This window comes from Natrix helvetica, assembly GCF_964273705.1.
Source record: "Natrix helvetica genome assembly, chromosome: 2".
Taxonomy (NCBI): domain Eukaryota; kingdom Metazoa; phylum Chordata; class Lepidosauria; order Squamata; family Natricidae; genus Natrix; species Natrix helvetica.
Window position 1 is genome coordinate 190533586 of NC_138552.1, and position 13666 is coordinate 190547251.

The following is a 13666-nucleotide window of genomic DNA, read 5'->3' on the forward strand; positions in this document are numbered from 1 at the left end:
TAAAAAAACACCCTCCTTTCTAAAAAATATTCCGCACTTGCACAAAAACTGGTGGGCGGTAAGGAAATGTTTCCATCAAGAAAGATCCATTAGTGGGCGGTAGGTAGAAAAAGGTTGACTACCACTGGTTTAGAACATCACGAGCAGGTCAAGACAGTGATGTAGAATGGATCTTGCAGAAGTGGGGAAATTACAGGTTAATCCTAACTCTTTCATTATCTGCCCTGAGTAACAAAGTGAGATAGAATATTTACGTGAACATACCTGTTTTGCTGAACAGCTGTTTGTGGGCTTGCAGGTGCAATGAGTGGGGCATGGGTGCTTTCCAGATTTACTACAATTTATTTGCCAACTCTCCAGGGTTCTTTTCCCAGGCATCTTTGGAGCAGGATCTGGCAGTCTTTCAAAACTCTGCTCACCCACAAGTATAATGAGGGAATAAAGTTCAGGGGTGTTGAAAGATTCAGGCTCCCGCACTTTTCTCTTTCAAAACCCCTCACCTAAGGAAGTACAGGACTACAGCATCAGCTGTCCATCATGCTCTGCTATTCCTGCCTACAAAAGTTTAAAAAATGCATAGTGATGAAGGAAAGGGGAGAGCTGTTCCTGCACCAGTCTAAAGCAGATGCTGATTTCCCTTAGAACATAGAATATGCTTTCATAGGGGTGAAAGGGACCTTAAAGGAAGTTTTGTCCAATTCCCCACACAAGGCAAGAGACCTTATACAATCCTGATCAAATGGTCATTCAGTTTATTTTTGAATATTTCCAATGAGGGAACACCTATAACTCCAGGAGGCAAGCTATTCCACTGCTATTAATTGTTCTAAGAATTAATCAGTGGAATACTTCTCATTTCAGAGGAAAATTTCTCCTTATTTCTAAGTTGGACCTCTCTTTAGCAAACCTTCCACCCATTACTTCTTGTCCTATTCTCTGGAGATAAGTCAGTCCCCTCTTCTCTGTAACAGCCTCTCAAGTATTGAAAAACGTGTATCATATCTTTCTCTTCGACAGGCTAGATGTGCCTAGCTCCGTAAACTGTTTCCCTTTATCGTGTCTGCACATGATAGGATCTCAGCATCTCTTTTGTAGTGTGGTGACCAATACTGTATGCACTATTCCAAATGCGGCCTGCCAAGTACAATATAAAGCAATTTTTATCACTTCTCGTGATCTTGATGCTGTCCCTTCTTTCATCTTATACCAGTGATGGAGAACCTTTTCGGGACCGAGTACGGAAAAGGGAGGGTGTGCGTGTGCCCGCTTGTCTGGGCCGTGACCCAGAAGTGGAGCTGCACAGGGGGCATACATGCACCGGAAAATGAACTTCCAGTTTCTGGCTTGTACGTTGCCCAGGTAGTCTTGCGGTTACTGGCACACATGTGTGCATGACGATCAGTTGGCCAACGTGCATGCTCACACGGAAAACGGAAGACCAGCTCTTCCAGTTTCCAGCACTGTTGACACACATGAAGGCCAGCTGATCATCATGCGTGCATGCGTGCCAGAAACCCACAATGCCATGTGTGCCAGGCGACATGGCTCCATATGCTACTTCAGGCATGCATCCATAGGTTCAGCATCACAGTCTTATACTATAACTTGGCCAATCATGTCAGATGCATTCATGTGCATCCATTCTGGAATTCCCTGGGTGTTTTTAAGAGATTTTACCCTTTACACTGACTTATGATATAAATGATCTTTCTGGGAGCTCTGATTATAAAGATGGAAGTCTACTTTGGTTGCTGAAACTTTTCAAGGATTAAGTCTAATGCAAAACATTAGACTTAATGTTTCTTTCCGCAGATATGAGGTTACTGCTAGCTCCCCCATCAACTACACTATAGGTAACCTTTTTCCATTCCTGATTCTGGGTATTTTGATCTTGTTTGTTAATGTAATTAATTAATGTGATTTTAATGTAATTGATTAGTCTCAACGGCAATTTCAAATAAAAAATAAAATGAAAGTAAAAGTGTGTGATTTAATTAATGGGCAGTTGATAATACTGCCTTACCATGGGGTTTTAGAGGCTGCTGCTTCATTCTTCACTTTCTTATCTTCCTGTGTGCACAATAATAATCTGTGTAATAGAAAATACAATAATAATATGTGTAAAAGAAAATACAATAATAAAATACATAAGTGGTAAATTAAAAGAATCAATTTCGATAATCACATTGTCTGTTGCCTGGTTCTATTTGATATTATGTGTTCTTAGTTGAACTTTCTATAAACTTAGGAGTTCTGTTTACACTGTGTACATTAAAGCCCAGGAGAAAATAGGGCAGCCTGACATTCAGGTCTCCATGACAGGCTGTCCTTTAAAAAGAGATGCTAATGTCAAAGCCTTAGAGGTGCATAGAATTAATAATCAAACAGAACACAAGCAATACCTTTGATGGCTGGGGCATCACCTATAGAAGCAACTTAGAACTGAGGAGAAATTTCCTGACAGTGAGAACAATTAATCAGTGGAACAGCTTGCCTCCAGAAGTTGTGAATGCCCCAACACTGGAAGTCTTTAAGAAGATGTTGGATAGCTATTTGTCTGAAACGGTATAGGGTTTCCTGCCTAGGCAGGGGGTTGGACTAGAAGACCTCCAAGGTCCCTTCCAACTCTACTATTGTATTGTATTGTATTGTATTGTATTGTATTGTATTGTATACATATCCTCACATAATTTGGCAGATGACATAATTACTCTTAATTATTGAATAGGTTTGTACAAAGTAGATACCTGTTTCTGTTTGACCATGGGCTTGACATGTCCTTGTCAGTTCCCAATATGCTTCTTAAAAAGTGGGCCAGAAATTGTTCAAATGAGGTAGCTTTTGTAAGACTCCATAATTACAGACAGTATATAGGTCAGTATAGCCCAGTGATGGGGAACCTTTTCAGCACCGAGTGCCCAAATCGGAACACATGTGCATGTGCGCATGCCAGAACACCGGAAACCCAAAGTCCAACTGCCCAGTGCATGCATGCCTGCATTTTGGTTGGTCTTTTTGGTCATTTTCAGCCTGAAAAAACACCCTGAAAACTGGTCTGAAAAAGACCCAATAAGCAGCCTGCTTTTTGGCCATATTTTAGCCATTTTCCGGTGCTCTGGTGCCTGTGAGGACCAGCTGGCCAGAAGAGCAGCTGGCGACAGTGCATGCGCCCACAGAGGGGGCTCTGTGTGCCACATCTGGAAGGCGTGCCATAGGTTCCCCATCACGAGTCTAGCCAGTGATGAAATCTAATATTTTTTTACAACCGGTTCTGTGGGTGTGGCTTGATGGGGGGGGGAGTCATTTGACTGGGTGGGCGTGGCTATATAGTCATATAACTGGGGGATCAAAAGAAAGAAACTCACAATGTCCTGATGGAGCAGGGTTGGACTAGATGATCTCCAGGTACATTCCAGTCCTGGATCATCCTCTCTAGCTGCTTCTAGTGCCAGGTTTGTAATCCTTCCTCCCTCTCCTTTTTCTCTCCCTCCCTCTCTTTTCCTTCCTTCCTTCCTTCCTTCCTCAGCATCCCCACCCCCTGTTTTTGGCCAACAGGCCTCAGGGAAGCCTGCTGGGAGCAAAAATGGATCTCCATCCCCTATTTTTGGCCTAGCAGGTCTTAGGGAAGGCTGCTGGGAGCAAAAACGGACCACCACCACCCGTTGTAGCCTAGCAGGCCTCAGGGAAGCCTGCTGGGAACAAAAACGCAGTGACGTGCGGTGAAGTTTATGGCTAGTGAAGCAGCAATTTTTTTAGACTTGTGGACTTCAACTCCCAGAATTCCACAGCCAGGCATGCTCAGTTCTGATTTAAAGCAACAGCTTTAAACTTATTTAAATAAGTTTTCTTCCTTCTTTTTCTTTTACTTTCCCCTCCTTCCTCCCTCTCTCCCCCCTCCCCCCTCTCAAACACACAAACACACACACACACAGAAAGAGAAGTTGGATTATAGTGTTTAATTCCATGTAGCTGATTTCCAGGGCAAGCTTCCCCATTTCTTCTCCATTCTTCTGCTTTCCGCAAAAACAGGGACGTGCTTTGGGAAGGCGGGAGCCCAGAGGAGCCCACCGGCGCCTGCACCGCCCGCTCTGGAAGCCAAACTGCCGGTCGGGACTTCCCAGCAGCTGAGCTGCTTCCCGGGCGGGTGGCGCCTGCCAGACGGGACGACAGGAGCTGTGAGGGAGCATGGGCTCCAGGGGCTCTGAGCATCCACCTGCCTGAGCTGTGCCGCGGGCGAAAGAAAGCGCTTTAGACAGCGTGGTGTGGGCGAGAGGAGGAGAAAATGCCTGAATATTCTCTCCTCTCCCCGGACACCTGACTAAAACGCTTTCTTTTGCCCACGGAAGAGCTCAGGCGGGCAAAAGAAAGCGCTTTAGACAGCGTGGTGTGGGCGAGAGAAGGAGAGAATGCCTGAGCATTCTATCCTCTCCCCTAACACCCCACTGACTAAAGCACTTTCTTTCCCTCGCGGCAGAGCTCAGAGCTTTAGAGGCTTTTTTAAACAGGCAGTCATTAACGGTGAGCTAGCTAACCTCACTTCAGCACTCGCCTTTTTCCGTTTACATTTTTTTTTCTTTTCATGATTGACAGTGGTGAGGCTCTGCCTTCCCTGCCTCCCCTGACTGCACGTCACTGACTTCTGTGAAGAATGGCTATGAGATCACCTTCTCCAACAATACCTCCGTCATTCCCTGCGAGGACACCGAGCACCTGCCCTCAATGCAGTTCGACTTCATGGCCATCGGGGAGTTGGAGAGCACCAGCAAGGACTCCCTCGTGGACATCGTTGGGGTCTGCAAGAGCTACGAGGAAACTCAGAAGGTCATCATCAAGTCTTCCAACCGGGAGGTCTGCAAGAGGGAGATGCATCTGATGGACATGTCGGGGAAGACCATGATCGTCACTCTCTGGTGCATGGACGTGGAGAGGTTTGATGACTCCCGGCAGCTGGTGGTGGCCATTCGGAGGGGCCACGTTTCAGACTTTGGGTGGCGGAGCCTCTACGTGGTTTCCTCCAGCACTCTCCTGGTGAACCCCGATTGCCCACAGTCCTTCAAGCTGTGGAGCTGGTTTGATTCGAAAGGGCAGCACCAGGAGTCTGTCTCCATCTCTTCGGGGCAGGGAGGCTGGCAGCCGGGGGCAGCTCCAACTGGAAGACCCTGAGTGAGGCCAAGGCAGAGAACCCGGGCAAAGGAGACACAGCCGACTACTTCAGCTGCGTGGACACAGTAGTGTACCTGCGCAAGGAGAACTGCATGTATCAGGACTGCAACAAGAAGGTGATTGATGAGCAGAACGGCCTCTACCACTGTAAGAAGTGTGACCGCAAGTTCCCCAACTTCAAGTACCGATGATCCTGTCGGCGAACATTGCGGACTTCCAGGACAACCAGTGGCTGACCTGCTTCCAGGAGTCTGCCGAGGCCATCCTCAGGCAGAACACGGCTTACCTCGGGGAGCTGAAGGAGAAGAACAAGCACGCTTTCGACGAGGCCAGAACGCCAACTTTACCTCCCATGAATTCTGGATCCGAGTCAAGCTGGAGACATTCAATGATGAGTCCCGCCTGAAGGGTACGACCGTAGAGGTGAAGCCCATCAACTTCAAGGATTACTGTCAGAGACTGATCCTCAACATCCACAGCTCGGCTGAACCCCACAGAGCAGAGCAAGAGGCCGGCCTGGCCTGCCAAACCTTCTCCCCTTCCACCACCACCCCATTGCCCCCCAGCAAAGACCCCTCTGCCCTCACAAGCCCCTAGCCCAGAAGGGCCCAGCTGGGATGGCGCAGCACAGGCGGCGGCCTCCCTTCCTTCTCCACCCCCTCCCTGTGCAGGTTTTTTGGGGCTCCGAGTGAAATTCTTAATCCAGGGTAGATCTCTTCCACTTTTGCCATAGAATGGGCTGCAAAATCAGATCCAGGTCCCTGCTGAGAGGGGCCGATAAGGGCCGAGAATCCTTGCACCCGCCCCCACACACAGAAGCACTTTCAGTTTTTCACCTCCATTCATACCTCTTTTTTGGGCTGCCCACTGCAGTGTCTCTCCTCCTTACTCCTCCCCCCCCTTTGCTATTTTTATGCAGATAAAATTCTCCTATTTTTCCTGAGAGGAAGAAATGGGGAGGGGAGCCTGCAGGTGCTCTGTTTCCTTTTCTTTCTTAATAAAAGAGTGTTTAAGTGTTACAAAGAAAAAGAAATAAGGACATCACTAACCAGGGACAGGCCAAATGGGCAGTAATAGATACAGAAAGGCATCAGCAATAAGGACAGCACATTTTATACCAGTGTAGTTCCACTACTAACTAAAGGCAATAGAGAAAGGGTCTTAGACATATGAGGGAATCTGATGCTGGGAATTGGCAAATTGTTTTTTAAAAGGGGTATATAGGAACTATCTGGACAATGTCAAAACTTTAGTGCATCTGGCCTCATGTGTGGAATCAAAATACAAATGATAGGAAGAATTTCAGAGAGATGTACTATTAACTGTTTTCTTTTCCTTTTTAAAAGTTTTTTTTATTTTTACACAAAGACAAACAATACATAAAACATATAACCCTCACCAATCACATATAGCATGTCATTTGGGTACAAACATTTATGCATCACCAATCTTAATTGTATATAAAATCACAAATTGCCCATCAAGAATACAGAAATGCGTCCTTATCATTGTGTATCATATATTCAGTTACAGTTCTGTTATATTCTGTTAAAAGGCTCTTTCATCCCCGCTAAATTCCTGGAAGAAAGGTCAAAAAGGAAAAAGTGAAATAAACTTCTTTGACACCATGTTCTGGTTATATAAACATGAGGCAAATGATAAGAGGAATCAATCTTTATTCTCTCCCACCCTATCTTGGTAATCTCACAAGAGATAACAAAGTAAAACAGTGGTGAAAGAAAGAAATACATTGGAGGGAGAGGGTTTTAAAGCATTTTCAGCAGCTTGGTTAATTAGTTGCTGGGTTTATCCTTGCCTCAAAACTTAAAAGAGTCTAGGTCATTTACAGATCTTAATATTAAATTAATAATAAACTAAAAAATTTTAAAAAATGCTAAATAAAAGAATAATAAATAACAACAAATTACCAGACTATTAAATCTGAACTTAGTGAGGTTGATGCCATTCAGTCCCCAAAGGTTTCTGGAAGAGACAACAAGAGTATCTATCCCGATTAAGAATGGAGTAAGGCAGGGATGTGTTCTGGCTCCTCTTCTATTTGACATATTTTTATCTGACCTGCCTGGTTACATCGGACATATTGAGTCCCACGCCCCGAAGCTGACAACTACAAAGATCCCGCTTCTTCTTTACGCTGATGATGCGGTTCTCCTTTCATTGTCAAGGCCAGGACTTACTCTCTGCATTTGGGTTCTTACTGTGCTGAAAACCATTTGGCTATTAACTATGATCAATCAAAAGTACTAGTGTTTACTAGAGCCCGGAAATTGTATAACTGGGATATCGGTGGCAATGCTGTTAAGCAGGTTTTCCATTTTAAGTATCTAGGTATTCAATTTCAGAACACTGGTGCCTGGACTAGACATCGAACCCAGGTGCTGAACTCGGCCTCCTGTAGTCACCAGCAGATTTTAAGATTCTTTTATACCCAGGGTGGCCAGTTCATTCCTTCTGCCCTACGTATTTACAAAGCCAAAACGCTGGCCCAAACTCTTTACGGCATTCCCATATGGATACGGGGCTTCAAGGATTGCATTGAAAGAACCCAGGCTGCTTTCCTTAGAAAACGTCTGGGTCTTCCCCCTTGTGTTGGTTTTGCCCCGATATACCTGGAACTAGGCATTCGATCGGTGGAATGTATGGCCTGGATAAACACCTTTAAATGATGGTTTCGGGTGCTCTTTCTGGCAGTTCCTGGTAGCTACCTCTCCCTGGTGTTCACGGACTCCCATATTTCTCGCTGGGATAAAGAGCTGCTGAAGAAACTTCATCTGCTAGGTTTCACGGAGGATGCCTTGGGAAACTACGACCTCAAGGATGCCCAATTTAGGATAGTCCAACGGCTATTTACAATATCTATGAGCCAGAGCCAATAAAACTTGCTCCCCCCTGACTCTCAACCAAGTTAATAACTATGGATTGAGGATGGCTTCCTATTTTTATACCCTAACCATTCCCAAGTATAGAAGAGCTTTTTCCCTAGCTCGCTTCAATGTCTTGCCCTCAGCACTTCTGGATGGTCGTTTCAAGAGGCTCCCGATTAATAAGCGGCTGTGCCCTTGTGACAGAGCCGAGGTTGAGACAGCGGAGCATGTCCTTCTATTTTGCCCTATGTATAGTGCGGACAGAGCTAGGTTACTGTCTCTTCCTGAAATCGTCCCTTCTGGTCCTGATGGCTGTGATTTGTTTGTGCATTGCCTTGGGGATGTCTTCTTGTACATCACCTCTCAGGTTTCCAGGTTTTTCTTGAGAGCTGTGACCATTAGAGGAGAGAGCTGTAACCTCCCTTAGTTGGGCTTTTGGTGACTGGCTGCTGTGTCTCTTTTGTAGTGGTCATGTTTTGGTCTGTGACTGTAAATAAAGTATTATTATAACAAGAGTACTTGGCATATGCCCAGCTCCCTCCTGTTGATTTTGTGTTTGAACCCTGTATGGAAAACATGAAAGCTACATTCACAGCTGTGTTTTCCAACTTCAGAATAACAGGGTGGGAAGGGACCTTGGAGGTCTTCTAGATCAACCCCTTACTCAAGCAGGAGACCCTATACCATTTTAGACAAGTGGTTGTCCAATCTCTTCTTAAAACCCCTCCACTGTTGGAGCACTCACAACTTCTGAAGGCAAGCTGTTCCACTAATTAATTGTTCTAACTGTCAGGAAATTTATCCTTAACTCTACATTGCTTCTCTCCTTGATTTACTTTCCACGTCTCGCTTCTTGTCTTGCCTTCGTGTGCTTTGGAGAATGACTTGACCGCCTCTTCTTTGTGGCAGCCCCTGAGATATCGGACTGCTATCATGTCTCCCCTAGTCCTTTTAATTAAACCAGACATACCCAATTCCTGCAACCATTCTTCAAAAGGTTTATCCTCCAGTCCTCTAATCTTCTTTGTTGCTCTTCTCTGCACTTTTTCTTGTGTCTCAACATCTATTTTATATTGTGGTGACCAAAACTGGATGCAATATTCCAAATGAGGTCTTACCAAGGCATTATAAAGTGGTATTAACACTTCATGTGAACTTGATTCTACCCTTCTACACTGCAGCCTGAGACTGTGTTGGCTTTTTTGGCAGCTGCAGCACAATGCTGGTTCATATTTAAGTGATTGTCCACTAGGACTCCAATATCCCTCTTGCAATTACTACTGTTGAGCCAGGTACCATTCTATTCTATACCTGTGCATTTGATTCCCCCCCCCTAAATGTAAAACTTTACCTTTTTCTATGTTGAATTTCATTTTGTTAGATAGGACCCAGTGTTCAAGTCTGTCAAATCCTTCTGTATCTTGAGCCTGTATCTTCTGGAACATTGGCTATTCCTGCCAGCTTGTCTAAATCTTTGATAAAGTTATTGAAGACAACTGGGCCTAAGACAGACTCTTTTGAGTACCCCCTGCATATGTCCCTCCATGTAGATGGAGTTCCATTAAGGACTATATGTAGAATGTGGTTGATCAGCCAGTTACAAGTCTATTTGGTAATGGTGCTGTCTAATCTACATTTTTCTATCTTATCAAGTAGTAGTTTGTGGTCAACTTTATCAAATGCCTTACTGAAGTTCAAATAAATTCTATCCACAGTATTTCATTGGTCTACTAACTTTGTAACTTGCAGTAAGATTTGTCTGACATGATCCACTTTTGACAAACCTATGTTGGCTTCTGGTTTTGACTTTGTTTGCTGGTGCTTGATGACTTGTTACTTGATTATCCTTTCCAGAATCTTTCCAGGTATTGAAATCAGACTGATAGGTCTGTAATTTCCTGGATCCATCTTTTTCTTTTTTGAAGATGGGAATGATATCAACTCTTTTCTGGTCATCTGGTACTTCCCCAGTGCTCCACACATTTCAGAGTTGCCAAGTTTAAGAAATACTTCATATTAGCAAATTAATGGTTATTGATTATAATAATATTTGGAATGTTTTTTTATAATCTTAAGAGTATATTCAATACTAAGAAAATGTTTTTAATTTTATTGGATATAATCGGAGAAAGGATTGACTGTCAACTTCATTTTGCTGGAAATGTAAAATGAAAGCAAAGGCATTTTCTAATTTTATATAGACTTGTAGCCATAGATTTTGGAGTGGCATAGTATGCATTGTGCAATTGAATGAGGAAATATATATTTCAGGCTATATAAGCAGTAATTCCATGGTGCATCATACTTGAGCAAGATATTAAAAGTGTTGTATGTGATGGAATGTACAACTGGAGCAGCAATGGGGGAGAATTTTGGTAACATAGAGCTTTCCTAACTAACTAACTTACAAGAGGGAGGCGTGAATTAAAAGACTATGCTATCCTGAGTTGGATGAGGAAGGCAGGAGGGAAGTTCATTGTAGCCACACCCTAGAATCCCTCAGGATATGTAGCACCTAACACACTAGGTGTTAGCAAATATAGGATTGGACTCAATTGGATTTTACTGTGTCATTTCAGGTGTAGAACAACTTGGCATGGGTGAGACGGTGCAAGAAGCTCAGTATGGATGGGGTGGATTGCTTAGCACCACGGGGGCAGTGTTGATGGACTGACGCTGACGGGTCACTGATGATAGTTCGGTCCCAATGGCATGCCTGGTTGTCTGAATGCGTAACAAGTGGTCCCCCACTCCCTGGATGTGGGGACAATTCACCACCATGGGACAACAAAGTGGGGAGGAGATAACTTATGAGCGGGGAGGGAATAACATCTCCACCAATTTTTTACACATAAAAATATCTCTCAGCTTGCAAGATGTTATGATTTGAATGTAAGGGATAAAGTAATATAAATAAGTGACTTTTAAAATATTAAATCTACTCAAATTTTAATTCTACTCAAAGGTTCTGTAGTTCTTTGTAGCATCACACACTGTGCCTGATCAATAAAAACCAATCTAAACTCCTCTGGAAGAGGAGCTTGCAAGAGGTTATAAATTTGGATACGTACTGAAAACCATTTTCAAAGATAAGAGTTTTTAAAAGTGCAATGTGATTTAATTAACTATACATCCTTTCCTTTCCTTTTTAAAATGAAGCATTTCCTCTCTTTGGTATCCGTTTCAGTAATGAACACGAGGAATAAAAAAAGTGATTACATACATTGACACCTTGACTCTTAACTTTTATTTTAACAATGTTGTGACCCAGTGACAGCAAACAGTTGCTCAAGTGTATTGTTTGCATTTAATGTCTGAATTTTAAATCGACTTGAAGGAGAACAAAGCGAGCAAAAAACAAAACAAATCTTATTATGTGTCTGAAAACCACTGGATTACTGGGGATATGTGTATTTTTGTGATGATTTTGCCAAATGCCTTCTTGGATTTGAGTCTTGGTGTGCCAGGGGATGGGAGGAAGGGAGACATCTCTAGGCTTGGCCCTGACATTGTGGTAATCAGCTTCATAGACCTTGTCTATGGACCTTGGAGGCCTATCGCCCAGCTGGGTCCAAACAGGACAAGCAACAAGAAGCTTTGCAAAGCCCAGCAGGAGGGAAGCACTTAGCTGGATTAGAGCCTAACCATCCCCTTCTGATCCTGAAGAGGCTCCCAAACAAGCCTACATAGTTGGCAATGAGAAGCCCTGATGTTTCAGGTTTTTTTTTACTACTGGTTCTGTGGGTGTGACAGGGGAAGAATACTGCAAAATCCCCACCCCCACCCCCACCCCCCACTCCTGGGAGAAGGATATTGCAAAATCTCCATTCCCACCCCACTCTGGAGCCAGTCAGAGGTGGTATTTGCCGGTTCTTTGAACTATTCAAAATTTCCGTTATCAGTTCTCCAGAACCGTTCAGAACCTGCTGAATTTCACCCTTGCTCTCAACCTTTAATATAGTTTCCCATAAATTGTCTGGAGAACCCCAGATCTGTCCTCGTTTAATAGGTTTAATAGTGCTGAAAGCCAAATCTTTAGAGGATAACCCAATGTGCACTAAAGCATGGGAAGACTGATTAACAGAGTTGAAAAGGACCTTATAGGTCATCTAGTCCAACACCCCCCCATCCCCCACTCAATCTGGAGCCTCTACACTATTTCTGACAAAGAGCAGTCCAATCTCTTCTTGAAAGCCTCCAGTGATGAAGCTCCCACAACTTACGAAGACAAGATATTCCATTTGATGGGATGGGTTGATGTAACTGGGGATCAGAGGTCCTTCAAATAACCTGTTCCCAACTCATGGAGGACTTCAAAGGTTCCAACCAGCATCTTGAATTGGATTCAGAAGCAAACTGGTAACAGGTGTAACATTTGCAAATCTTGGATCACACACAACTGCCCATGCTCTTGCATTTTGCGGGATCGCATCCTCCCACATACATCCCTGCGGCCAATTCGCTCACACAGGGAGGGACTTCTCCTGGTGCCGTCCACTAGGCAATGCCAACGGGCGACACCAAGGAGTAGGGCCTTCTCTGTGATGGGCCCAACCCTCTGGAATGACCTCCCCCCCCGACATTAGAACCACTACTGACCTCCGCTCCTTCCGGCAAAAATTGAAGACACACCTATTCCGATTAGCAGGCCTGGCATAATCACAATTGTCCCTCCTGGCAAATGTTTTATCAACTGGTTATTTTTAGGGGTATTAATGCTTTTAATATTGTATCTATTTTAGGGGTTAAAAACCTATATTTATAGCTTTGTACAGTTCTTTTAATTACATTTTAACCTCCTCCATGCCAACTGTACATATTTAATTTTGTATTGTATTTGTTATATTCTGCACGGACTGTACACCGCCCCGAGTCCCTTTTGGGAGAGGGGGCGGTCTAGAAGCATTAAATAAATAAATAAAATAAATAAAAATTTTGTACCAGTTGAAGCTTCTGAATGCCTTTAAGGGAATCCCCATGTAAAGATGTTATGGTAGTCGATCAGGGTGTAACTATAGTATGAGTGACAGAGAGTAGAATGATCAGATTTGAAAAAAAAAGGTAACATTCCTCAACTTGGTACTCTCCAGAGCTAGCCATGCAGCATGAAAGTTACAATCCATCTGGAGGTGTCATTTTGGAAAAGGTAAGATTAAAAGATTTCTCTCTATGTGGATCTTTAGTTTGGTTCTTAGGCTATTTCCACCAGGCTGGACATAGAATCTGTTGCAGATTAAGTGTTGATAGTAACTTGAATACTTGGAAGTAAACTGCTACAAATTTATATGGGCTGGCTAAAATTGGTAACCATAAGTCCATATAACCTTATGTTTTATGCTCTATTCGGAGAACCAGGCAAGGACATAACATTTTATATTACTGTCTTACCATTGGGAGTTGTGATGTTTCCCTTGGAGGCCTGCTTGAGGGAGGATGAGCTTATTCCTGGCACATCAGGAACGGGTTTAATTGAACTGGCAGAATAAAGAGAATTACAGCCTTCTGCTGGGAACAGCTTGCAGGTCAGTGAAGAGGAAGGGGAAGAGCTGCCTTCCATGGTGGATCTCAGAGCAGGGTAGAGAAACTGAGGTCTGCCAGATTGCTCAGGAGAAGGCCCC

The 13666-nt window shown here is 43.8% G+C and overlaps 1 pseudogene across 1 annotated transcript; it reads left to right on the top strand.

Moving 5' to 3' along the window:
- The first annotated feature begins 1212 nt into the window (after positions 1 to 1212).
- LOC309385731 (replication protein A 70 kDa DNA-binding subunit-like) lies at positions 1213 to 5760 on the top strand (annotated as a pseudogene). Its single transcript has 3 exons — positions 1213 to 1346; positions 1813 to 1853; positions 4598 to 5760. The product of its transcript is annotated as a replication protein A 70 kDa DNA-binding subunit-like (transcript).
- The last annotated feature ends 7906 nt before the right edge of the window (positions 5761 to 13666 follow it).